We start from the raw sequence: 26,969 nt of genomic DNA on the forward strand, positions 1-26,969 counted from the left end.
GGGTACATCTATCTCCTCTCACCTTTCAGCTTCTGCTTTTCTTTCAAAATAAAAGTGGCATTGTTAGCCTTCCTCTTTAACATCAAGCAAGCTTTGAAGGACCAGCAGGCTGTCTGGATTCCAAATTCCTGGGCGTGCCAGACTGGATCAACAGCGCCACTGGCTGGTGGCTGGGGACACTGCAGGTCCTTCAGCTTCAAGATTAAGTTTGGAGGACAAGGAGCAATTCTGGAGTGCAGAAAGAAATAATACTCCTGCAATGTCATATAAGAAGAATATGTATCTTTTTAATCCGTTCAATCGTGTCTGATTCTCGGAGACTGCCTGGACAAGTCCCTGTGGTTCTCTTGGCAAGGCTTTTCGGAAGTGGTTTGCCATTGCCTCCTTCCTAGGGCTGAGAGAGAGGGACTGGCCCAAGGTCACCCAGCTGGCTTTGTGCCTAAGGCGGGACTGGAACTCCTGGTCTCCTGGCTTCCATCCCAGTGCCTTAACCACTACACCAAACTGGCTTTCTAAGAAGAATATAGGACATGGTCTAATCCTGCTCTTGACCACTGTTAAACATACATTAATACAACCTAAGTAAGAGGTTGTGGGTTTGTTGTTTTCTCTCCATTTCTCTGAAGGGACCACAATTTAGTGGGGACCACATGCATGTGATGGATCAAACTAGAGTCCAAAGTGGGAGGAACGGTGGTCTCTTTTCCACTTCTTTTTCAACTGGCAAGAACCAGCCATCTTCCACAGAGTTGTGTGAAATGGGTATATTTAAAGAAGACTGGTTTGGAAAACAAGTTGACTCATGCTGTGCTGGTTATTGGTTATAACAACTCCAGCTCAGGTTCTTGGATCCCAAAGAACAGCTGGTCCACTCTTTGGGGTGAGAAAGCTTACATGTGCATGGCAAAAGGATCAGATCAATGTGGCATCACCCAATGTTCTGTCTTTCCCATCCGAGATCCACCCAAGGGAGCAAAATCATCTCTTTTCGCATCAGGGTCATTTGAAGTGCAGGACTAGAAGCCACCAATGAATAAGTAAACCTCCCAGTTTTATTGTAAACCGCCCAGAGTCCCCCTTCTGGGAGAGATGGGCAGTAACAGAAATTCAGTGAATGAATGAATGAATGAGTGAATGAGTGAATGAATGAATCTTGACAGACTTTGGAACTGAATAGCCACAGAAGGCTTTTGCATAAAAGTAGCTGCACCTCGTTGACACTAACCTGGTTAACACGGTCACCCAGCCCCCCACCCACCCCCAGCACTAGGATTTCAGATGAGCCTTTGGCAGCTCTGCCTGGAGACGCCAAGAAGTCAAGGACTCAACACAAGACCACTTCTATGCAGAACATACCCTCTGCCCCGGAATAACACATTTTCCTGCAAGATGTGGCATTGTAAATGTGAGGTCCAGGTCATCCAAGGGCAATGATGATGCAAGCATGAAAGAAAATATATACGATGGACAGTGGTTTGTCCCCATGCTGGAAAGGAGCAGACAAACTGCCTTTGCGCACGCATATTTTTAAGGAAGGTTTAAGGCCGGGGCATCAAACTGGTCTTTCCAGTCACCTATACAGCTATTCCAAGGGTGTGTGTGCGGGCGCACACTCACACACACACACAAGCTTGGGAGGAATGACTGGGGCCAGAGATTTCTGGGGCAAGTGGTTCACAGAATGCCTTCAGCGGGGGCTTAGTCACATCACACTAAAACATTTCTTTTGTTAAGCATCTATACCAAAGCATCAACCTTAAACAGGCCAGGCCAGATCCACTGCATTGCAATGGTAGCCAGATGGCCATTTAAGTTATTGATTAAACTTCTGATTGGCCCCATCCCCAAAGTTTTCCAGGTGGTTGGCGAAGTTATAAATTAAAAGCAGAAAAACCACCCAATACAGTGAATAAACAGCAGGGGAAAGCGATGGCAAAGCATAAAAGTCATCCCAGGATTAGAATGTGAGGAATGCAAATAAATTACTTTAAAAAACGCCCTTCAAACACTATTTCAGAAGAGAACAGGTAAATAGTGAGAAGGGAATAATGCACTGAGGCTGCCCCCCCCCACACACAATTCATTGTTCTGGCCAGAGAAGCCAATCAACTCTGTCAACTAATCAATCAATCAATCAATATATTTATTTTGGAAAACCTTGAGGGCTGTTGAGGTGGAATTTTCAGCAGCCTTCCTCCAGCCAACGTTCTTCAGATGGACTAGACTCCAGGTGGCCTCTCAACCTCATGGCCCGGATCCAAATCAGCTGCTTGGAGCTCCTGAAGGAAAAGTGGGATATAAATGTAACAAACAAGTAAAAAATATTCTGATCCGAGAAAGCATTAATGACACTGCCTGTGGCAGTGTTTCTCAGCCTTGGCAACTTTAAGGTGTGTGGACTTCAACTCCCAGAATTCCTCAGCCAGCAAGCTCCACACATCTTGAAGTTGCCAAGGTTGAGAAACATCGGGCTATTGTATTTCAGCCTCGGTAACTGTCTAAAGTTGCAAGGATTTGAAAATATATATATACTGGTAGATACAGTGTAGAGTTCTAAATTGCAAAGGAGGAAGATTAGGCTGAAATAAATATCACAATAATGGCAATTATAGAGTCTCAAAAATTATTCACCTTCTTCCTTTTCTCTCTTCCCCTTCTCCTTTCCCTTTTCTCTCCTTCCCCTCCCCCTCTTCTCCTCGTCCTCCTCTCCATTACCCCTTCCTCCCTCTTTTGTTCTTTTTTTCCCTTTCTTCTCCTCCTCCTCCACCATCACCTCCTCCTCTTCTCCCTTCCACTCTCCTTCTCTCCTCCCAAGAATTATGCAACAAGAGCTGCATAACTGTCTATTTCCTCTGCCCATGAACCAAAAGCACTGAATCTGTCTGTCTAAGATCCTGGGGGACTTCCAGATCCAGACAGACAGGCAGGTACTGGCCAGTCAACCAGACATCGTGGTAGTAGACCAGGACCAGAAGACAGCGGTGGTGATAGATGTAGTGGTGCCAAGGGACAGCAACATCAGGAAGGAGGAGCATGAGAAGCTGGAGAAGCCCCAGGGCCTGAAGGAGGAACTGGAGAGGATGTGGAAAGTGAAGGCCAAAGGGGTCCCACTGGTGGTAGGGGCAGTCAAGGCTCCTAAGCTGGGAGAGGGGCTCCAGCGGATCCCAGGAGCAACATCCAAGCTCTCTGGCCAGAAGAGTGCAGTGCTAGGAACAGCTAAGATCCTGCGCAGAATCCTCAAACTCCCAGGCCTCTGGTAGAGGACCCGAGGTGGTTGAGGAAGACACATACCACCCATAGGGGTGGGAAGAGAATGTTTATATTTGCAGTGCTTCAAATCCATCCTGCCAGGGAACAAAGCTGGCATTCAGGATTATAAAGCAATTTACAGAAGAAGGGTTGAAGGTTAGCAGGGCCTGAAAGAAGAACTAGAGAGGATGTGGAAACTGAAGGCCAAAGTGGTCCCTGTGGTGGTAGGGGCACTTGGGGCTGTGACCCCCAAGCTGGGAGAGTGGCTGCAACAGATCCCAGGAGCAACATCCGAGCTCTCTGGCCAGAAGAGTGCAGTGCCAGGAACAGCTAAGATCCTGTGCAGAATCCTCAAACTCCCAGGCCTCTGGTAGAGGACCCGAGGTGGTTGAGGAAGACACATACCACCCATCGGGGTGGGAAGGGAATTTTAGACAGACAGACAGACAGAGCTGGGATTGACACATACCATTCACCATCCCTCTCCCTGTCCATGCAACGAATGTGACATAGTTTAGACTGAGATGAAAGAGATATGTCCAAGATCACTGGTGAGGTTACTAGAGAAGAATTGAGCCTTCACATTCCTAGATCTAATCCTGTACTTTCATTATATCATTGCTCTGAAACTGAAACCTATATACTATTAGAATAGCATACAAAATATCCAAACAATGTATTTAATTTCTCTTCAAGGATGCAAATGAATGCGATAGATCCCCCTTTTGTGATACTTCAGTGCTAGGAAGATCCTGCTAGAAGGACCCGAGGCTGAGGAAGACACATACCACCCACAGGGGTGAGAAGGGAATTTTTCATTAATTCATTCATTGATTCATTCAACCTGGGGCAGAAGTAGAGGGAAATGGCACCTCCCATTTTGGACGTTAACAGTGCAGGTCTTTAAGGTTGCCCAAATCACAGCAGGGATGAAGCCAAGGTGTGACTGCCAAGCCTGCTGTAGGGGGTGCTGCTGCATCATTTTCTCTCTGCCTCCAAGAGGGATTGTTTTTTTCATTAGTATAAGTGAATTCAGCCACACCATTTGTCACTGCCAAATTAAATATTTATCACTATTATTAATTTATACAGCATTCTTAGTTGTGCTTAACAAATAAATCCAAGTTGACTTAGAACAATGAATGCACTGATTAATTTTGCATAAATCTAAGGGGAAAGTAAGTTACATTGATTTTTTTTTAAGACAGAATGGGGACAAAATCCAGACCAATTCAACTGTTTTGCCCATACAGACATACACAAACACACACTCATTCTTCTGGCACTTATCAGGATCTGTCCTTCCCAAAGATGCGGGCATCGCTTCAGTCTCTTATTTTGCTGGCCAACAAGGTTATTTCCAATTTAATTAAAAATAATAATAAATGGCGTTGCAAAAAAAAAATTACTTTGAAGAGAGGAAGATACATCCATCAAGCTCAGGAGGCTTAAGTGAACTAGCTAAATAAGATGATCTTTACATGCAGTTTTCACTTGGTTGCATCTGTATGGCAGCTGTGTTTGACCGAAACTCTGCATTAACTATAGCACTGAATAAATCACAGCTCTTTTGTATCCTGGATAAGCCTTGTGTTTATGGCAAATAATGTGATTATAGAAAGAGTATTATGGTGTCACTTTAGAGAGCGAAGTTAAAATATAAGTACACTTATAATTACTGTGAAGAGTATCAGAAGCCACTGCTTTGTATCTTTTTTTCTTTTCTGTTTTCCTTTAATTTTCTTTTCTTGCACTTTCTGCTTTCTGTTTGATCTTTTTCTTTCTTTGTCCTTACTTTATATTACTCTGTATTAGTTTTTACCTTTTTTTAAAAGTCTTAATAAAAATTATATTAAAAAAAGGAAAATAATGTGTTTTCTTGGGCAGAGCACAAGGTTTTTCCTGCAGAAGGGTCTCCAGTCCCAGCTGCTACTTGACCTGAACAGCATGTACAGTATCTACTCAGAAGCAAGCCTGGCTCAGCTCAACGAGATTTACCTGTTTTTATTTATTATTAGGTCTATATCCCATCTTTGTTGCACAATTCAGGTGCAACATATAATGTTCCTTTTTTCTATTTTCCCAGAACGACCACCCTATGAAGTGGGCTGGGCCAAGAGTGAGCCACTGGCCCCAGATCACAAGTTCTGGCAGGAAGAACTCAATCCAGCATCTTCTCCCCTACCCCATGCTAGCTCTTGGTGAAAGTATTTATAGCAAATGCCCACAGATATCCCCAGCCGTATTTGTGCCCCCCCACGCCGGGCTCCCCGAGTCCTCCAGAATGTGCTGCTGAGAATTGATGGCAAAATAGTTGCTTTTCAACAGCGGATTTCCCCCCCACTCCCCTTCAACTGCAAAATAGGTGCAACTGTTCTAAGTAAACTTTGCAAGCCTCCTCCCCAAATACGTTCCCTGGAGAAAAAATGATGCACCCCCCACCCCACCTGATAAGCAACCTACTTCTCTCCCATCAGCAAGCGGAAGAAAAAGAGGCTTTGCTGCTTAAAAGGCTCTTGCATTAAATGACTGAGCTAAGTGAACTGAGTTTTCCAAAATGGCCAAGCATCTCGATAAAAATAAGCAGGTTTGCAGCAGTGAGAAATGAAATCTTAGCTTTGGGCTTGTGGAAATGCAGCAGTGAGAAAATCAGAGCTCTGTTGCATTGGTCACTGTTGGGCAAGGCTGTTAATAAAGGTAGCCTTTTCTATTAATACATCTAGAACAAAAAAATCCTGCAGCTAAAAATATTAATAGGAAGGAAATGGCCTTGCAATAGCTCAACGGCAGGCAGGTGCTGAGGGCTTGACTCAACAGCTAGCCAGAGAGAGAGATGGACAGGACAGGCCTGGGGGAACTCCATGGCAGCTCCCAAGGCAGAATGAACAGGCTGGCTTCAGTGTTTTCCTTTTGAGGAAATGAAAATTATAGGAAGAGAAAAGTCTGGTAGACTGCTTCTGCAGTAGGAGCTTGATTCAGGAGTGCCTTCTGGGTAAATTCCATAAAGTCTTCCTCCTTGTTTGCACTCAGATATTCCAGAGGGAGGCTACTTCTGGATGTAATTTGACTTCAAACCTAGCCGAACTGGCACTCAACCATCATGGAATGCTGTAGAGCAGCATTTCCCAACCTGAGTAACTTTAAAGCTGGACTTCAACTCCCTGAATTACCCGCCAGCATGTGTGGACTTCAACTCCCAGAATTCCCCAGCCAGTGTGGCCATTGCTAAGAATTCTAGGAGTTGATGATCACAGGTTGGGAAGCACTGTTCAGAGTGTGTTTCTCAACCTCAGCAACTTGAAGATGTGTGGACTTCAACTCCCAGAATTCTTAGCAATGGCCATGCTGGCTGGGGAATCCTGGGAGTTGAAGTCCACGCATCTTAAAAGTTGCTGAGGTTGGGAAACACAGCTCTAACCAAAGTTAAAATAATTCAGTGCAGAGAAAAAACCAAAGGCCCATGTAACACATTCACAAAACAGGTAGGGTATATACTGGATTTCCCTAACATCCAGTCCTAATCCCTAGGGAGAAAGCCAGATCTTCAAGGCCAAGAGGGTCAGGCCTGTCCAAATCTCAGAGGGGAGGCTGTTCCATAGGGCAGGCCCCATGGAGAGGATGGACAGAAAGAATGCTGTGTATGCCACATTTAGCCCTTTTAAAAAAAGGAGAGATGTGAATCAAATAAATAATAAAAATACAAATTAATGAGATTATTGGTACTATTACCTGTTCTTTTTTTTTTTAACTTAGTGGGCTGCTGTTTGCTCCCCCACCCCACCCGAGTTCTCCTTTGATATAGGTGCCAAAGCTGGCTTTTATTGATCCTGGATAGAAACTAGCAAGTTCCAGATAGAAATGCAACTTATTTGGCTTTTGTTCCGTTTGTGCCCCATTGCTAAAATGGGCTCTTTAGCCCCAAACAAAGGAGGATCCAACTTCCTGCTTGCTCTCCGTTCCTTTCAAAGTTGGTCCAAGGCCGTCTAGAGGTAGTTCGGCCCCTCAAGAGTTTTTCTTGCATGAAATGGGGCAGGAAGACAGAAAAGGCGTTCAAGAAGTCCCTATCTTGATTGTATCTTTTTCTAAAATGAGTCAACACACCTGCTGCAGCGCAAGAAAAGCCACTTGCCTAAAAAGGAAGTACTCAGCCTTGCTGTTTTGAGGTGACTTTAGATCAGTGTAAATCAGACTTGGCAACTTTAAGATGGGTGGACTTCCACTCCCAGAATTCCCCAGCCAGCAAGGCTGGCTGGGGAATTCTGGGAGTGGAAGTCCACCCATCTTAAAGTTGCCAAGTCTGAATAATGCTGCTTTAGGTGAACCCATTCCAAATTCACGCTCCCTAGAGTGGTTCTACTAGGATCCCCATAATCCCCAGCCACCTCCTGTTAATTAAGAGACGGCATCTACTTGCTTACTAGATCCCAGAAGGTTTTGATGCGAAATTACTTTGTCCAATTTGCAGGGCCCAATAGGTAGCCGATGCGGAAAAGCGCTCCATAAAGATTGCGCTACAGTTAGCAGATTTCCCCACCGCGCCCAGCAATCCCCCTCCAGCCCACGCTGGCTGGGACTGCTGGGCGTTGTAGTCCACCTCCATCCGCTCCGCTCCTTTGCAGGGAAGGTCCTTTTTGTCCGTGCCCCCCCCACCCCCCACCTTCGAACTAGCTTCCAGAAGTACCTCTGCCCTGGCGAACTCTTGCAACCCGCCGCCCCACTCGCGTTTCCGGATTGTGCCCGGCAGCCCCACCTTCCTCACCCCGCCCGCGTGCGCATATTACGGTACGCCCCGTACACGGATCGCCCCTCCGCCGTGAGAACGGGGCCCAGCGCGGGCGGCTGCTCGCGCAATCCACGGGCTCCCCGGAAGGTGGCGCGATCGCTTCGCCCAGCTCGCCGCCGCCGCCGCCGCTGGGAGGGGAACGGGGAAAAGGCGGTGGAAGGTAAGCGAGGAAGAAAGATCAGGCCGAGGTTCGGCGGCGCAGGCGCCGTGGGGCTGCGGGCGGGCGGGCGGCTGAGTGCTTCGTTTCCCCGCAGCCAGCAGAAGGCCCGGCGAGCTGCCGAGCGGCGGGGCTGGGTCGCGAGAGAGACGGGAGGACAAGAGAGGCCGCCGCCGCCGCCTCGGGCCACCTCGGCTCGCGGCCCCCCCCGCCCGAAAGGCGCCTGGAACGCGGGCGGCGCCAGCGTTCCAAGGGAAAGCCGGCAACGTTCGAAATTGGAACCTCCGCGGCGGCCGCGGCGGCTACATTGTTTCCTTTCCTCCGCCCCCCCCGCCTCCCCCTGCCCCGCCTCGGGTCCCGCGCCCGCCCGTTGGCCCCCTGCTCGCTCGCCTCCCTGATCCCACCCCTTTCGGACCTCCTCGGCCCTCGGAGCCTCGATCGTCGGCCCTGCGGCTCCGGGACCCGGGGGTCGCCCCCCCGCTGCATGGAGTAACCCCCGCAGCCCGCCCGGATCCGGACAATCCGGCGACTCCCTCCCCGCTGCCCACGTCCCCGGGTCGGAAAGCGGAGGCAGAGCGGTGAGTAACGGAGACTCCACGTCCCTTTCTGCCGTCCCCCCCCGCCCCCATCGAGCGCACTTTAGGGCGAATTTCCCCCTTTCCTCCGAAGTTGGGGGAGAAAGCGTAGCTCGGAGGGGCGCCCCTTTCTCCTCCCCCCCCCACCCCGCCGCCTTTTCTCCGAAGTGGAAGCTCTGGGGAGAATCCCTTTAAGCGGCTAGTCCCTGGGGAGTAACCGTGGAGAGGGAGGGATACATTTCGTCTATCAGTCGGGCAGGCCTGTCAAAAGACCTTCCAATGCCCAGCTTATACCCCCCCCGCCCCGTCCCAGTCCCCGCCCCCGTCTCGGAGGTCGCGTAGGTTCAGAGGGAGCCCGGCCGGCCGCATCTTCGGCGCGACCAGGAAACAGGGCGCTCCGCCGTTCATTTACATCTTCGGGGAATCCGCTGGTGCCCGGGAGAGGCCTGTCACTTCCCTTCTGAGCGCGTCCTTCCGCCTGCATGTGTGGATCCGAGGGACGGGGAGATCCGGCGGGTGCGAAAGAAAGAGATGTGGCAGGGGAGGATGGCGAAGCCCCCGGCTTGGTTTGTGATCTTTGCTGCTCCCCTCTTCCCCCTGTGAAGCCCTGTTGGCGGGGTTTAAAAGTGGAAACCTGCTGGTAGCTGAGGATGGGACAGGAGGAGAGACCCTCCAGGGGGCAGAGAATTGGCCCCCAAAAGGCCTGACGGAGATCGTTCCAGGGCACGGGACCCTTGCCTTGTGCATGGGCAGCTGTGATAAAGCAGGGGTGCCTTAGGAGGTCCCCCTCCCCTTCTTTCCCAGAAGAAGTGAAACTTCAGTTAAGCTGCTCCAGAGGATGGCAGGTACCGGGGGAAGGCACCCTGCAGTCTGCTGGTTCTCCTGGGTTGAGGCTTGGGGCAAAGTTCTCAGATGCTGCCCTTTCGGGGTTTAACGCCCCTTTGCATTCAGTGGGCAAGCTTGCTTGCTTTCGTAGAGAGAGCCCCCCCCCCCCCCGGCATTTGCCCTCCCCAGTTCCTTTTTTGAGCTGGAGCAAGTTTGGAGGAGAGGTGGAATAACTGGGCTGGATGGTGGTGCAAGTCAAGGCCGTGGGGACGGCATGCCAGCAGGCCCTTTGGCCTCTGTGTGAATGGGGAGCTCCGCTCTCCCTGTCCCCAGTGTGGGCGGACAGCCGCACCACTGTGCTCCTCAGCTGGGCAGGATTTCTTTGGATTCACAGGGCAGGAAGACGACAAAGCTATTGATGGCCGCTGGTTGCGATCTTTCCTTTCTCCTCTGGCCACAATCCGTGAGTCATATTGCAGGCGACCAGACGGGGGTCTGTGGGCTCATTCAGCGCCTTGGCACCCAGGCCGTCCAGATGGATGGCAAACGCAAGGACAGAGTGAGGCTTCTTGGGGGAGCTGATGGATCGTGAGAACTAATCTGAAAATAGCCAAAGATGGAGCGTCAAAGCTGGTCGAAATGTCTGGGGGCAGCTAGTTAAACCAGTTGCGGTAAATCGGGAATCTGGTGGCGCCTTTTCCAACAAACGCATTTTATTGGAAGGCGGAAGCTTTCGTGAGAAGCTCACCCTTAATAAAATGTGTTCGTCGGAAAAGGCGCCACCAGATTTCTTTTGATTTTTTGCTACTGGAGACGAACACGGCTCCCTCCCACAGTGTCTACAGCCGGGCTAAGTATTCAGTGTAAAGCATCCCCCTGAATCAGGATGCTTAGCCTTTCCTATTGCTGAAAACCCGAGGAGAACATGCTTCTTGTGTCAGGCATCACGTCCTTTTTTCTTTTTGCAGGAAATCAAAAAGGGCATGTTGGAATTAATATACAATATAGAAGGAAAATAGATTGTCCTTGCCAGTTCATTGTGGAATTTGTCCCCAGAGATCTATTGACTTTGGACTGGTGAATTTGTAGCCCTCCAATTCTTGTGAACTACAACTCCCAGCATCCCTCACTGTTGCATAGGCGGGTTTAGAGAGCTGGATGGGCATTTAGAAATGAAAGTAGTTAGCAGGGGAGGCTTGGATTGTCTGGGAGACAGACCCTTCTGTGACATCACAGCAGCTAAGCAAATAGCTGGCTGGGGAATGCTGGGAGTTGAAGTCCATGCATCTGAAAGCTGCCAAGGTTGGGAAATGCTGGACTAGACTACCATCACAATGAGATGGCTGTATTTTTGACACTGAATGTTGTTTTATACTGGTTGATGGACCCCAGTAAAGTTACCATGACATCCACAGACATCCACAGTATTTTAAGTCATATTTTTCTACCACTCAGAAAAGACTTTTAAGAAGGAAGAACAGATCTTTCCGAGCCCTAAAAGGAAATGACAAATAAGAGGTTTGAGATGCTTTATGTCTCTAACAGCCTATTGTAGAGAAGCAGCCAGGCTTAGTTTATTTATTTATTAAATTTATGTGGCCACCCATCTCACATATGTGATTGTCTTCGAATGGTATTTGTGGCCTGTTGATATAAGGCAAACTCTTGTCCCCAACATCAGGCCACCAGAAATTTATTGGAGTAAAAATATCCCAAGCCTGCAAAAACTCAGAGTTTCTCGGGAAAGTACAAGGAGAGAGAATTTCAGATTTGAGTGTCAGGGATCCTTGTGCCCTGAGTTCTGTGCATCATTTGTGTAAGAGTAAGATCCATCCAATGCTTTTCTGGATCTTAATTTGCAGTGGAAAAGGCATATTGGCTATTCGGAGATCTCTGGGATTTTTGGTGAAAGCCTGTGATGGATCCACAGACCTGACACTTGCAGAGCGCAAAAGCAAATTGCCTTGCTTATCTAGTGGAGGGAAGATGGTTTTCTTAGACCACAGAGTCTAGATTTCTTAGGATGCTGAACAGAGTGCTTTGCATTCTTTTTTTCCTCTTCTCTGTCACTCCTTATTTTGTGCCCAGGCTAAAGCCTAACGCGGTGCGTTAATTCATTGCTTTGTAAACCCTACCGTTTGTGGCATGTCACAATGGGTTAGGGCCGGGTTTCCCAACCAGGGTTCCGTGGCATCCTAGGGTTCTGTGTGAGGTCACTAGGGGTTCCCTGGGAGATTACGATTTATTTAAAAAATTGTTTCAAATTCGGGCAACTTCACCTTAAAGAGGTAAGTTTCACTCTTTATTTTCAGTTCAAGAACACTATGAATGCATCCATACAGGCCTACCCATGAAACAAATACAATCATTGTGTAACTTGTGGCCTGTATTTGAGCCTGAACGTGCAGGGGTTCCCCGAGGCCTGAAAAAATATTTCAAGGGTTCCTCCAGGGTCAGAAGCTTGAGAAAGGCTGGCTTAGGGTGACGCAAAATCCAGGCAGAGGATCAGTCTTATGGCCCATTTAGCAGAGGGCCATCTCCATCTGTGGAGTCTTTGGGATGTTAGAGATTCAGCCTGTGAGGCATTCTGCTCTGCTATGAGCAGGGGCCATTGGCTGAGCATCACTTTGTGTTCCTTCGAAGAAAAGTGGGATATAAATTTAATCACATCATTAAGGAATAAGCACAAATGGCCCTGGGTCTACCTTGCAGAATCTCTCTCTCACTCTTAGATGCACACATCTGCTGCTGTTTCCTTTTTTTTTTTTTAATGAGGCTTGCTTCCTGTTTCACACAAGCATTAGCAGGATGGCTTTTGAGATCTTCAAACCGTGGCTTTTTAGACTGTGTTCATTTGGCTGGGCTGGCCTCTCTGAATAATTTATCTCGGTGGTTCTCAGGCTCAGTGGCTGTAAGTGGGGTGGACTTCAACTCCCAGAATTCCCCAGCCGGGTGGAAGAGAAACACTGATTTATATGAAGGAGGAAAAAAGGAAGGTTGTACGCTGAAAGGAAATCGGCAGAAATGTGATTCTCTCTCTCTCTTTCCCTCCCTCTGTTAAAGCCCTGCAGTTCCCCAACGTGTTTCTTTTTTTTTTTTTTTAAGAATAAATCAAAATTGGTAATAGCCATCAGGAGCAGCTTCCCCTGGTTGGGCACTCTCTAACTGTGATGGACCCCAGTGCTCACAATTAGCCATGTTGGTTGGGAATTGGGTAAGTTGCTTGCTAAGGCAGTGTTTCTCAAACTGGGAACTTTAAGATGTGTGGACTTCAACTCCCAGAATTCCCCAGCCAGCTAAAGTTCCCAAGGTTGATAAACACTGATCTAAGGTATCTGTAGATTCTAAGGTGAAAAATGCTGAGCTAATGATATCTGGCAAGTAGAGAGCCAATTTGGTGTGGTGGTTAAGGCACCGGGCTAGAAACTGGGAGGCCGTGAATTCTAGTCCCGCCTTGGGCACGAAGCCAGCTGGGTGACCTTGGGCCAGTCCTTCTCTCTCAGCCCTAGGAAGCAGACAATGGCCAACCACTTCTGCAAAACTTTGCCAAGAAAACTGCAGGGACTTGTCCAGGCAGTCACCGGGAGTCGACACTGACTTGAAGGCACCCCACCCCCACAAAAAACAGGCATTAAGAGATGTTGGCAAAGACCTAGATAGGGGGATCTGATCAAGCAAGGATAGGACTAGCGGGGGCAGCCCTGCCAACCAAGGTCATGGCACTGTTGCTCCGGGAAAGCTTTTGGAAGAAAGACGGGGAGGTCCAGGTCGAGTGCTCAAGGCTGGTGCAGCATCCTTCACCTTCATTCTTCAACATGCAAGTTAGATAAATTATGATGGTTATTTAAGATGGATTCCCAGCGCAGCAGCACAAGTTTTCATCACTTGGCCTCGCCAAGCAGCATTAAGAGTCTCAAAGCAGGCCATCTCCGGTTTCTGCATGGGGGGTTGGCCGCTGAATGGCAAGCGTTTCTTTCCTTCTACCCCACAGAACCCTCTCTGCTAGCTAGTCGGTTTAAACGAGGTTTCCCTGTCCTTCCGAACCCCCTGGCTGAATTTGGTTGTCCGCGGCATATCCCTTTAAAGAGCCTTCTTCCTTTCGGATGACGGATTTCCTTGTCTAACGCCAGAGGAGATCTTGGCTGTGCTTTGCGATGCTCCAGATGAAAGCTGGGCCTTGCCTGCATCCCCTGAATGCCTTTTGCAAGGTCGTGATTTTTTTGCCTAGCTAAGAGTTCCTTTGGGCATAACGCTGACCTCCCCCTTTGGGATTTATCGCATCCTGGCCTATCCCTCAGGATAAAGCTCGGATATATAATTTTTCTCCCCGGTGGCCAGCTGCTACAATTGCCCGTGATGTCATCCAAGCCCAATCAAATTCATTGCAAGCAGTGGATTCCAGCAGGCGCTCTGCAGCTCGGCACCCAGCCGGCCCAGCCTTTTCTGTGAAAGCAGCACATTTTGCAGCTTCACACTTGTGGTGTTTGTTTTGCACTGTTGGTGGGAAGCTTTTGTTTGCATCCTGCTGAGATACTGGCGCAGGGCAGGTCTTTGTTCTCGTGTTTGCATGGCAAGCAGCCCGATGAAGCAGCAGTGGCCCCTTCCCAAGTTAGCTAGCTCCACCTTGGTTTAGCTGGCGTGGCTAGCGCAATCATGGCGCAACAGTGCCATCAGACAGGATCTTAGAGGAGTGTGGCATTATGATCCAAAGTGAGCAAGGGAGCTTTGGATCCAAACGTTGCTCCTGTAGCGATCCTTTGTTGGTTGACACTGGCTTCACATGTTGTACTCACCCTTCACATACAGATAGTCCTCGCTTAATGTCCACAATTGGGACCAGAATTTTGGTTGCTAAGCAAAGCGGTCATTAAGCGAATCCAACCTGATTTTACAGCTTTTTTTGTGGCAGCTGTTAAGCAAATCAGCTTGGGCATTAAGTGAACACATGGTCATCAAGGGAATCATGCAGCTCCCCATTGATTTTGCTTGCCAGAAGTCGGCCGGGAAGGTCGAAAATGGCGATCATGTGACCACAGGACGCTGCAATGGTCATAAATGCGAACCGGTTGCCAAGCGCCCAAATTGTGATCATGTGACCATGGGGATGCTGTGACAGTCGTAAGCGTGAGGACCAGCTGTAAGTCGGTTTTTCCCAGCACCGTCGTAAGTCCGAATTGTCACTAAATGAATGGTTGTTAAGCGAGGACTACCTGTAGTTCTTTTTGGTTCAGGTCACAGTGTGTGAATCCAGCCACTGCAGTTCGTCATCTAGGGTCTGCGGTGTAGTGTGAACCCAGCCAGTGAGGCTTGTTTAACCACTGTTGGTTAAACAGTGGCTTAGCAAGAGGCATGAAGTCTGCCCTTGTCTTTGCGATGACCCAATATTTTTGTTCAAAAAGGATAAATCTATTTCATGCTGGATAGAGTCTCTGAATCATTCTGGGAATCAGATGCCGGGCTCCGTAAGCCTTTCGTCTCACCCGGCTGAGCTCCTCTGATGTTCTTATTTGGAGAATGTGAATTATAACATGGGAAGCTTAATTTAAACCAGTTTCCCAAGTGGTAGCTGTTTTGGTCTTTTATAGCAAAAAACAACAAGGAATTTTGTGAGCTCTTAAGAGACTAACGGATTGATGATTTCATTTATTTCTTAAAGAGTCTGTATGCCACCCACTTCCTTAGCGGCTCCGGGAGGTTCACAAAACTACAGTTACGATAAAAGTGCCATGTAAGACGCTATTAAATCATTAATTATTAATTCCCTTTGAAACAATTAAAACAGTTAGAAGGCCTTGGTAAACAAATAATTTAGAGTTCTCCCCTCAGCTGTAAGAAGGAGGGGCATCTTTATTCCCAGCAGCAGTTCATCCCATAACATGGAGCAGGGATGTTACTAATTTGGATTGTTTCTATATATGGCAGCATTCCCAGTGAAGCCGGCCCATGGTGGTTAGTGATTCTAATATATAAAAATCAAGTAGGTTTTTGAAGATCACAGTCCACCTCAGCAGATCAGCCATTTTAACTGGGTCTTTTCTGTGATGATTTCAATTAATCCACCTTAATTCCCAGGACAGCCTTGGATTCTCCTTGCTTAATCCCATACTTGTCCTCCTATCCCCATAGTAGGAAGAATAACGTTGGCCAGGGAAGCTTTCATTAACTTTCAGTTACCCAGGAAGACACTGCAGTCCAGGAATACAGGGATAAGCCATTTCCAGATGACATCAATAGTTTTCTTCCCAATACAAACAAGTTCAGTGGCTGAGAATCTAGACATGGTTTGAAAGCTTCCTTGAATTCTGGTTGGATGTATACCTGAAAACATGATAGATAAACCCCAAAATGGTTGCTTGCAGCCCATGGTTCCCATGGACTCATGGACTCATGTTCACATTCTCAAGTCATGTCAATAACCAGCAAAAACTGTTCCTGTTGTAACAATGGAAGTTGCCCATAAGGTCAATGGTGAAGTGTGTGGGGAGAAGATGTCAATGAGTTTCCCCCCTGCACACTTCCCAACTTTCTTGAAGGCACCTTCCCTTGTTTATCATGGAAATCTGTCCAATTAAAGCAGTAGCTCTTCTTGTGGAGTGCATTTGGGTGACCAAATGGGGCAAAACATTCTGTTATCTCTTCTCCCTATCGTGTTATTGTAGGTCATCCCGCATTTTTGGGGGAATAGCTCATTATTCCCTGGTGTCTCCAATTAAGATTGAATAGTGGGTCATGGGAAGAAAACCCACACAGGACCCTGGTCTCCAATGGTGCTCCATAGATTTCTGTGTTGGCAGGGCAACTGTTTGTCAATACTGAAGAGCAGGGTTTCTCAACCTTAGCAACTTGAAGATGTGTGGACTGGCTGGGGAATTCTGGGAGTTGAAGTCCACACATCTTCAAGTTGCTAAGGTTGAGAAACCCTGCTGTAAAGAGTTTCTGCCTTTGCTCTTGGATATTTTCTGGCTGCTAGTCTAGGGTCAAAGATATCCTCATGTGGCGTTTAGAAAACCAACCCAAGAGCAGAACTGAGGATGATCTAAAAGTGACCCTTGAAAAGAGGAAGTAACTGTATATTAAGCAACTACGATCTGGTTGCGGAGAACAAGAAAAGTAGGTTTGGCCATTGCTCAGCATCAGGCTGTTGTGATCTGTAGATACTAACCCTGTGGGAGGCACACTCATTCAGAATCAGTCCCTTTCTGTTAGGAAGGAAGTACGTATGCATACTAAAAATGGGTACGGTTTAAATCAAACATTGGAGAACCTGCAGCGGTGACGTGTTAAGGGTTCAGAACGAGCAAACGCCAACGCTGATAAAAAAGAAAAAAAACACGTGGCTGCTGGGAAGGGAACGCTCACTGGTAAATAGTTCAGGGCAGAGGACCAGGATTAGGCCCACAGCTAATGTAGATCCCCTTCCTGTTTCTTACACATGCGTCCCTCAGCATTTTGTTCCATGTAGGGCAAGGATAGGCTTGTGACTGGTAGCCTTTGGTGAACGTCATTGTCCATAAATGTGTTACTTGCTGCAGTTGGGAAGTTTGTACAGAAATATTATAGCTATATTACAGCATTCGTAATAGCTGGAGGAGAGACAGGAATCCAGAAAGAATATGAGAGAGAAAGAGAGAAGGTACAGGGACCGACTTATGAAAAATTAAAAATACTGAGATTCCCAATTGTGAAAGTGCAGAAAGTTTGGGACGATTAAAGAAGGCGAATGGCAGGGATGTAGGAGCACACAGGGAGGACCAGTAAAGGTTACAGCAGTACCAAAAATAAAAAATAAAGACCAGTAACAATTCAGAAGTACAGGTAGTCCTCGCTTAACGACCACAATTGGGACTGGAATTTTGGTTGCTAGGCGAAGCAGTCATTAAGACCTGATGTTACGACCTTTTTTGCAGCGGTTGTTAAGCGAATCATGCCGTTCCCCATTGATTTTTCTTGCTGGAAGCTGGCTGGGAAGGTCAACAATGGCGATCGTGTGACCGTGGGATGCTGCGATGGTCCTGAGTGCGAGGACTGGCCGCAAGAGCACTGTTGTAAGTCCAAGCCATTGCTGAACGAATGGTCATTAAGTGAGGACTACCTGTACAGTACCAAAAATAAAATAAAAAAATTAAATTAAATTAAATTTTAAAAAACACCTTCAGCCAAAATCCTTCCAAGCCCTCACCCCCTCCAAGGCAGAGATCCTTAAACAGCTGAAAGACAGTTGCTCATTGCAGATGGATGGGCATGGGGGAAAGAGTTGAAAATACTGGGGTGGAATGGAGTCTCCTTGGGAAGGACATGGCCACATTTAAGACTGCAGTGCTGGTGTTGCATACCTCAAATGAGCAACGACCTTGGGAGTGATCTGCTGGCTCCATTGGGGAAGCTGGGGTTCTAACTGGAAGGCCCTTTAGGCATCAGGGCAATCTATACTGTCTTTTTCACCATGTGGGTGGTAAGGCAAGCCATTGCAAAAATATGGAACTGGACAATCCAGGCGGCTTAACACCCCATCCCATTTTTGACTCATGCTCCAGCACGTCCAAAAATGTTAAAAGTGGGTGTTTGAGGTTTTTGTTCTGCTCTGTTGTTGTTGCAGTTGTTGCTGCTTCTATGGTGATCCATGCAGGCAGAATGAAGAAATTCTTGTTGGATTCTTAGGATATTTCTGCAGATCTTCCTCAAAGGCTGGTCTTTACCCGTTGTGGCGGTTGAATTCTCTTTTCTCCCTGCGGCTTCGTCGCTAAGTTTTTTGGACAGGTTCAGGAGGGCTTCCGTCCTACCATCAAGGAAATGGGACATGAAATGATGCCACCATGTTGATCTTTCGTGGCATTTTGGGAGCTAAAAATCCTTTCGGTAAAACGGACCAAAATGAAACTGGAAAGCCATAGATGATAGATGGCTGCATTCAAATGGTAGATTAGATTATAGATGGCTGCAATTCAGGGGACAGATTAGATCACAGATGGCTGGAATTCAGATTCATATCTATACCAACAGTCTAGAGTAGGCTTCTCCAACCTCAATGCTCAGAAAATATTTGGATTTCAGTTCCCAGTATCCCCCATCAGTGTGGTCCTTGCCCAGAAGTTTTGGGAACGAAATTTGTGCCACTAGGCTATGGCAGAGTTGGGGCAGCTGCACAGCATGTTTTGGACTACAATTTAGATAAGGCTAGCTTGACCTGGAATATTGAAGTATTCCTTTAAAGAAAGCATGAATATTATTCCACAGAATAACTATGAGGAAGGAGGGCAGATTTGATGTTAGGGTGGTCTATATCACATGGGGAAGTTGGCAGTGGTTTTGAATGGGCAGATTTTAGATGCTGGAAGCTTCATAATGAAAACAGTCTATACATATTGAAGTCTTTCTTTTATGCAAAAGGATGATGCATTTTCTGGTCAGTATTGCAGTTTTCTACTCTTTGGCTAGACAGTAAATTTTCTGGGCTTTGTATCCAGGTATACGCCTTCTTTTCTAATCTGTTTATGAGCTATTAGATTATTTCCCAATTAGATGGAGGCTAAATGTAATTAGGAAACATCTCTGAGACATGAGGATCCTAAATGCCCAGCTCTTTTACTTCCTTGTAGGGCTCCCAAGGGCAGGTATAAAAGAAGCTCATCCACCAGAGATTGAATGGAAGCCACCAGGTGCTAACTGGGCTCTTTAAAAGTGATTTTTTTTTTCCTTGAAAAATAATTTCTTCCATTCTAATACTGAATTTAATTTGCTGTATGTGAATCATGGTAGAGCCAGCTGCAGAAGAGGGAGGTGTTGGCTAGGTGGTGGGAATTTCACATTTGCAGAAATCTGACAGCCCTCCCCCTTTGTTGGCTTAAATCAGTGTTTTTTAATCTTTTTGTTCTTGGGACCCCTTTCCACTTTTAAAATTATGGAGGACCCCAAAAAAGCTTTTGTGTGCATGGGCTGCATTGATTGATATTGACCGTATTAAGAATTAAAATGGACACGTGTAGAGTATTTATTTATTGAATCATGTAAAAATAGCAATATTAAACCCATTAGATACTAATATAAATAAAGTATTTTTCATGAAAAAACCCTATATTTTTAACAAATAAAAAAATAGTAACGAGAAGAGGGGTATTGTGTTATATGTTTGCAAATATCTCCAATATCTGGCATATAATTTTGATTTCACAGACCCCTGAGAGGGTCTTGGGGGACCCCCACCAGGAGTCCTCAGTCCTCGCCTTAAGAAACACTGACTTAGATAAACAGAAAAGTAAAAAAATGATTGCAAACCCTTTTTTCTTTGCATTAGATTTTGAGCCAAGCTCTGTCCAGCGCCCAAATATTTAAGAATCTTTTTTTTCCCAGCATGGCCTCTTACTTTTTCCTTAAATTGGAAAGTTTGATAGAGCTCAGATCATCCCCAGGAAGGGAGCATCTTCAAAATGCTTCAGCAGTGATAAATTCTTATTTTTCTCCTCTCCAAAGGGTGGTTTTATCTCTCCAGCCTCAACATCATGGGATAGAATTTGAGGTCCCCTCTTGAACCGAGACGGCCTGTCCAGAGGGGGCGGGCAGACCACCACCTTGTCCAGCTTGGCACCAGCATTTGCACACGGAGCAGGCAGCTGCCTGGCTTTGCAACTGCAATGCACCCTTTTGCTGCAGAAGTGCCCTGTGAATGTGGCAGGGACTCGGTGCTGAGCTGAGGATCCGCTGGGGTGAGATTCCTGGCTGGGTTAATGCAGCTTCACTTTCCTTGCTGCAAAAGCCACAGATCCTGCAGATCTCTCTCTCTCTCTCGATCTCTCTCTGTGCTCCCCGCCCCTGCCCAATTTCCCCTAAGAACCGCAGGAGACTATGAATGCTGGTTATCCGGCTGCGTGATGGCGGGGTGTCTTCGAAATGCGTTCAGTGCGCTCCTGGTTATACAATCAAGATGCATCTTAGCCTCTGCTCTAGTCTTGTAAGTCTGGGTTTTGTCCTTTTAAAAATCTCTCTTGCATTTGGCGTTGACTGACAAGGCCGGGCCTGAAAGCACAGAGCTTGGGCCCCCACGGAGATGAATCCTTGGACCTGAAGCCTCGTCCTTCTTAGCAGACCTACGGAGGAGATTCACGTGGCAGAGAGGGGGGTGTCTCTCTCTCTCCAGGAAGCCCTGTGCTCTTGGGGCTGGCATCTGTGGTGGGGAGGAGGGGGGGAGAAACACAGAAACCTTGATGCCTAACAATTATGCATCTGCTGAAAAGATGAAGAGGCAGTGGATGTTTGGGAGAAACCTGATGTTTTATCTCGTACAGGATGATGCTTTTGAGGGCCACCGGCTCTGGAATGCAGAATATACAACATTTGTGGGGGGGGGCGTCTTGGCATGTGTAGGGCTGGCCTGGAAGGGGAGGGGGTAGGTTGGCAAGCTTCCCCATGCCAGTTCTCTTCTGCTTTGCATGGCTCTTGGGAGTGAGTGAGTGCACCAATCATAGGTGAATGTTGTCTGAATGGACTGGTTTATATCAATAAAGGAGCAGAGAAGCCCTGTTGCTCAGCAGTAGGGCTGAGACATCTAAGCAGAGAATGTGGGGTTCGGTTTAGAGCACTGAGCTCTTATTTTTTAATTTTTAAAACCTTGCCTTGGGAAGCGGGGCTGACAATTCTGGCTTAAACGGGCAAATTTGGAACAAGGTGCTGCTTTTTAATGTTCCGCATCTCAGCTTGCTGGGTGTTCTTTATCGTTGGTTAAGGCTAAAATGAACGATCATGTGTGTGTCTGTAAGCTGGGAACACTTAACACTTTTCTGGAACAGTTTCTTTCTCATGGTGAGCGCACAAGAGCCGGATCCATTAGCAGGCTGGCGGGAGAAAGAGAGTCTCTCTATTAAGCTCTATTAACCATGATTTTTTGAAGACATCGCCGTTGTCTGGGCTCATGCTGCAGACTAAGCCACACACCTCAAGATGGCTTATGACCAGGGTGGGCATCCTGCAGGTTGATACATCCCTGTTGCACCTGGAGAGTGCACCACCCAAATTCAAGGGGCAAAAATTTCAGCTGAACAGTTTTAATTTGGACTTTTTTGATTTGTGGAAATGGAGGTGGGAGGCGTCCGGGAGGCAAATCTCCCCTATTTCCACCCTTTTAAAAAAAAAAGGTACCTCGCTCAAAAAGGCTTAGAACTGTTCTGCTGAAATTTGGCCATTACATGATTGAATTTGGCCACACAGCTGGACCATTTTCGGGAGTGAAGGAATTGGGTATCCGGACCAGTTTGCCTTCTAGAACTTCTTGCTTTGGTTCCTGCCATTAAAAACCCAGACCCAAATAGGGCCTCCCCTCTTTCCTATGACATCATCACTCTTCCAATGACATCACCACCAGCCTTCCGGCTGATTGGAAGAGAGGACTTGGCTCTTGCCCCCGCGATAATTCCTTAGCCTGGTGGCGATCCACCATGATGTCAAAATGATGGTGCATGCATCATGCATGACATCATAGTGCAGATGATGCATTTCTGTTCCTGTCTCGGGCTGTCTGATGCAAATCTGCAAATGGGGTCATTTGCATGATAATACATTTTCCCCCTCCCCAAAACTTCTGCGCTGTGTTGTATGCTCAGACATCCAAGCCTGGGAATTAATTGGAATCGTTTCATTCCAGGGAGTGACCTTGGGAGACGGGTTGCTGCCGAGGGAATGATCAGATAAGAGGGATCCTATCCCACAGTGGCATAATGGACAGGGCAAGAGGCTCAGGAGGGACCCTCCCTAGTTTCTCGGGCTGTAAAGGAGACGGCGGGAGAATTGTACTTTCAGACTTGCAAGATTCTGTTAATGTAGCCTTACAATAAATCAGAATTAGCTCATCTGGCCGTGTCTCCTGTCTGGTCTACCTGGGAAGGCCGACATTCCAGTCGTGCTTCCTTTAGGGCTTTCTCCCCAGAATTCAGAATCTGTACAACAGCCCTGCCAGTTCGGTCAACAACCGGAGAGGCTGAAAGGGTTAACCTGTGGCCTAGCCCAATTGCCCCACTGCCCCGTTGGCCCCTCCTGAGGCTGCCCGCAGGTCAGACCTTCAGCAGGGAGGCTAAGCAGGGCAAGATTTACAGCAGCTCCCGGCCTGCCCCGTTGCCACGTTCTCTTGAGGCCTGCGTGGGGGAAAGAGAGGTGGAGATGCTGATGGGCAGAGAAGCGGGCCATTCACTTCTCCTTTGGGTTTTCCCAGCCGGCATCTTGACTGGCATCTTGACTTCCTCTTGCAGCAGGCACTGCTGAAGCTGTTGCCTCCCCGATATTCCAGGAAGGGCTTCTTGCCAGCACTGGCTCTGTAGCTTTCACATTGTTATTGTTCCTTCTCCTCAGCAGGACACCTCTGTTTTTATTTCTTTATCAAAACACATTGCTGTAGCCCCCCATCTCCCAAAAAGGACTCTTACCTTGGGCTGTCCCGTGTCTTGCTCTAGGCCAGTGCTCCTCAACCTTGGCAACTTTAAGCTGTGTGGCCTTCAACTCCCAGAATTCCCCAGCCAGCATTCTCCACCCAGAATTCCCCATTGCTGGCTGGGGAATTCTGGGAGTTGAAGGCCACACAGCTTAAAGTTGCCAAGGTTGAGGAGCACTGCTCTAGGGTAGACACACCTTTCGGACCCCACCACTGCTAATCCTGTCTGTGGGGAGCCAGAAAGCACATCATGGGTGTTCCCCTTGCCTGTTCTGATCCTCTTCCAAAGCGGTTTGCTTCCTTCGTCCTTTTGCCTTCTCCCCCGGTAAAAGGGACTAGAAACTTGTTTTTAAAGGGAAGCGAAAAATTCAAGGACAAGGCTGCTGAGATTGGTTGACTGCATGCTGTCTTCTGTGATTTTGGTTTTCTCTCAAAGGAGATCCCCCTGTCCCAAGTTGCTGGATTCACAAGTACATTAGAGCATAAATAGGGCGCATCCCTGGATCAGGACGTTGTTGGTCAAACATGTTCCCTTTGCACAGCATTGTGTTGCTTATGGTTGGCTCAGTCTCTTCTTTGGGAGCTTTAATTGAGGGGAAGAAGGAAAAATAAATATGGAATGCGGGGGAGAAAAGGAAAAATTAGTGCCAGAAGCAGTGTGGCCAGTGTGTGAGGAACTGAACATTTTCCATGTTTCCTGAGCATGGCCAGAGTTGGAAGAAACATAGAGGTGGTGGTAGGCCCGGTCATTGATTCCCATGGCTTTCCATGGGTCTGTCCTGAGCATGAGTAGATCTAACCCATTGGAGGTATGGAAATGTGTTTGTTTTACTGTGCTGTCTAGGTTACGTCATCCGAGCTCTTTTTATTTCAGTGCAGAATTTGGTTTATGTGGCCAGCTTTTTTTGTTATTGCCCCCAAGGCTGTGCCACAGTTGTTATTGCCCAGGTAAATGCCCCCAAGGGTAGGGTTCTTGGCATTTGTCCTCTTTTTAGTCTCTTTAAATGACATTTTGAGAGTCAAGCATCCAGTGGCTGCCCATGTCTGTGTTTTTAATGAGCTTGGAAAAGCCAACATCCCTTTGGAAATTGACTTTCCCCAGCCTTGTTTATCAACTTTTCCTCTCGGTTGGCATTGTCACGGGCCCAAACGTCAGATGGGAGGCAAGCGAATCACGTTCCCTTAGAAGAGCATGTTCCAAAACCTAACAGATGGAGAACAGCTTTTAATTCTGACGCAGAAAGTTGAACTTCTCTTATTCCAGCCACCCCCAAAGCAAAGAGCACCAGGGGAAAATCAGAACCCTATTTCATGGATCTGCCTCTTCTTCCACTGCTTTTCCTCCTCAGAAGAAGCTGCTTAAGGGCGAAGTTGGGAGTGGGCTTGATTGATTGATTGATTGATTGAATTTGTATAGCCGCCCAGCATCACAGCAATTAAAACATCGAAATATAAATAACAACAAAACATGTAAAACCACTTTAAACCCCTATTGAAAACCATAACGTAATTCACCATGCTCTTTCTTCCAATACGCAGCCTGTGATTATAGCTGATCTGTAGGCAGGACGCTCTTGAGGAGGCCCAAAAAGCAGGGGGTGTGCCTGAAGTATTTATTTATTTATTTGATTTACTTGATTTATATAGCTGTCCATCTCACGTTCGTGACTCTGGGCGGCTTGCAATTAAAACATAAACAATACCAAAAAAATCAAAAACAGCCATATAAACAATACAAGCGGTAAAAACAATTTAAAGCCATACAACGCAATCACCAGCAGAACCCCGGGAGAGGAAGTTTTGGGGAACGTTATTCAATAGACCCTGAAGCAGGTGACAGAATCCCAGGTTTGTCATTCCTTCCCCTGCACAGCCCCCCGTCCCCCAAAATGCATGAAATCAAAGATTTCTCTGGGGCATCGTTCTGTTCCGGCATTGACTTGATAGAAATCAGGGTAAAGGCCGCTCCAACAGCAAGTGAAATTCCTCTGCTTCACTTCCCCTTCTGAGTCTACCACATCTGGTGGCAGTGAGTCCCCCAGTTTAGCTGTGTGACTAATTACTTCCTTCCCTCGATCTTGAACCTCCCCCACTCTGCCCATGCCATGTCATTGAAAAACCCAGGTTCAGTATGATGAGTTTGTTGTTGTTTATTCATTTAGTCGCTTCCGACTCTTCGTGACTTCATGGACCAGCCCACGCCAGCGCTTCCTGTCGGTCGTCAACACCCCCAGCTCCCCCAGGGACGAGTCCGTCACCTCTAGAGTATCATCCATCCACCTTGCCCTTGGTCGGCCCCTCTTCCTTTTGCAGTATGATGAGAAAGGGAGAAAATGACCAGAATTTTGGTTGCTGAGCGAAGTGGTCATTAAGTGAATCCAACCCGATTTTATGACCTTTTTTGTGGCGGCTGTTAAGCAAATCACTGTGGGCATTAAGTGAGCCATGTGGCTGTTAAGTGAATCATGCAGTTCTCCATTGTTTTTGCTTGCCAGAAGCCGGCTGGGAAGGTTAAAACTGGTGATCTCGTGACCATGGGTCTCTGTGATTGTCATAAATGTGAACTGATTGCCAAGTGCCCAAATCTTGATTACGTGGCCGGGGTGGGGGATGCTGCGACAGTCATAAGCGTGAGAAACGGTTACAAGTCGGTTTTTCCAGCACCATTGTAAGTCCGAACCGTCACTAAAGAAATGGTTGTTAAGCAAGGACTACCTGTACTTGTCTTTTTTTTTTTCTCCTTAAACTAAAAGGCCTCAAATGTGAGTTTTTTTGCCTTGTCTTAATTTTGGCTGCCCTCCTTGGTACCTTTCCTAGCTCCATAATAATCTTTTTGTGATGCATCAACCAGAATTGTACACAATACTCCATGAGTCGGTTCGTCGTTTGTACAAGGATTCTGCAGCATGGGTGCACTGAGTCCCCTCACCCCATCTGAGGTCCCCAGAGCATGTGGGGCAGATACTATCAGCCCCTTTTCTGCCTTGTTGAGAGGTCTGGAGATTAAAGATCTTGAAGAGGCACACTCTTTGCCCATTAGAAGCCCCAAGCCCTCCTTCCAGCAATTGGGCTGATTTTTCTATTGGGGTTGGGGTCTTCTAAGAGGCAAAATCAACTCTTAACCCCCCCCAAGAAAGCCAAAAACAGCTGAAGAAGAAAAAGCAGTGGGGCTTTTCGGGGTCCTTGGGGTGTGAGAGAAAAGCCCCCTGTGGCCTGGAGCTCAGAAGAAAGGTGACGTTAGAAGAAAGAGCGAGGTCTGTGAAATTCAATCCTGTTGTGGTCAAGAAGCAGGCAGAAGCTCCAGGGATCTCCTCTGGGGATTGTCTTCCCAGTCAGCCTGACTGGTTTGTGTGTGTGTGTGTGTGTGTGCGTGCCTAAGTGAGGAGAATGCCTCCAAGCTTGATGCCCAGAGAACAGAGAGACCATTGTACCAAGTGAGGATGTAGCATGAATGGAAAGACATGTTGGCTGTCCTTCATCTTCCTGGAGTACAGAGGAGAAGATCCTGCATGATACTAAGCCAAGAAGATAGACCTATCTTCTGTCTCCACCAGGGGTGGACCTCCTGCTTGGTTTCCTCCTGACCTTTTGGACAACAGCTCCCACGGTCCCTTGCTGCTGGCCATGCTGGCTGAGGGTGTTGGGAACTGAAGTCTAGCCCATCCCTGGAGAGCTCCAGGCAGAAGAAGGCCTCTTTACTCCTGTCTGGGGCTCCTAAATGATGCATGGATTTCCACCACTGCTTGGTATAATGCAACTTCCTAGCCATCTGAGAGCTGGCCATGGTGTTTGGTTTTGGCCTAGCGGGTGGTATTTCTAAGCCGTGGGGTATGGCTCTGCGAGCCTAACCATTATGGCTTTCGTCCACAAACCATGGGTGAGAGAACTTAGTGTAGCTGTCAAACTCAGCCTTATGGACTGGGAGTGGCCCTCCTGGAATTCAGATTAAAACCTTCCTGAGACCTCTGG

The 26,969-nt window shown here is 47.5% G+C and overlaps 1 protein-coding gene across 1 annotated transcript in view; it reads left to right on the forward strand.

The window, feature by feature from the left end:
* Window positions 1-8,379: 8,379 nt before the first annotated feature.
* Window positions 8,380-26,969, forward strand: part of CSK (C-terminal Src kinase) — a 47,383-nt gene continuing 28,793 nt past the window's right edge. The window contains exon 1 of the mRNA XM_063313910.1: window positions 8,380-8,767. The gene's annotated coding sequence lies outside the window, so the exon portion shown is untranslated. The remainder of the gene's footprint in view (window positions 8,768-26,969) is intronic.

Source organism: Candoia aspera, chromosome 13 (assembly GCF_035149785.1).
Source record: "Candoia aspera isolate rCanAsp1 chromosome 13, rCanAsp1.hap2, whole genome shotgun sequence".
NCBI classification, from domain to species: Eukaryota; Metazoa; Chordata; class Lepidosauria; order Squamata; family Boidae; genus Candoia; species Candoia aspera.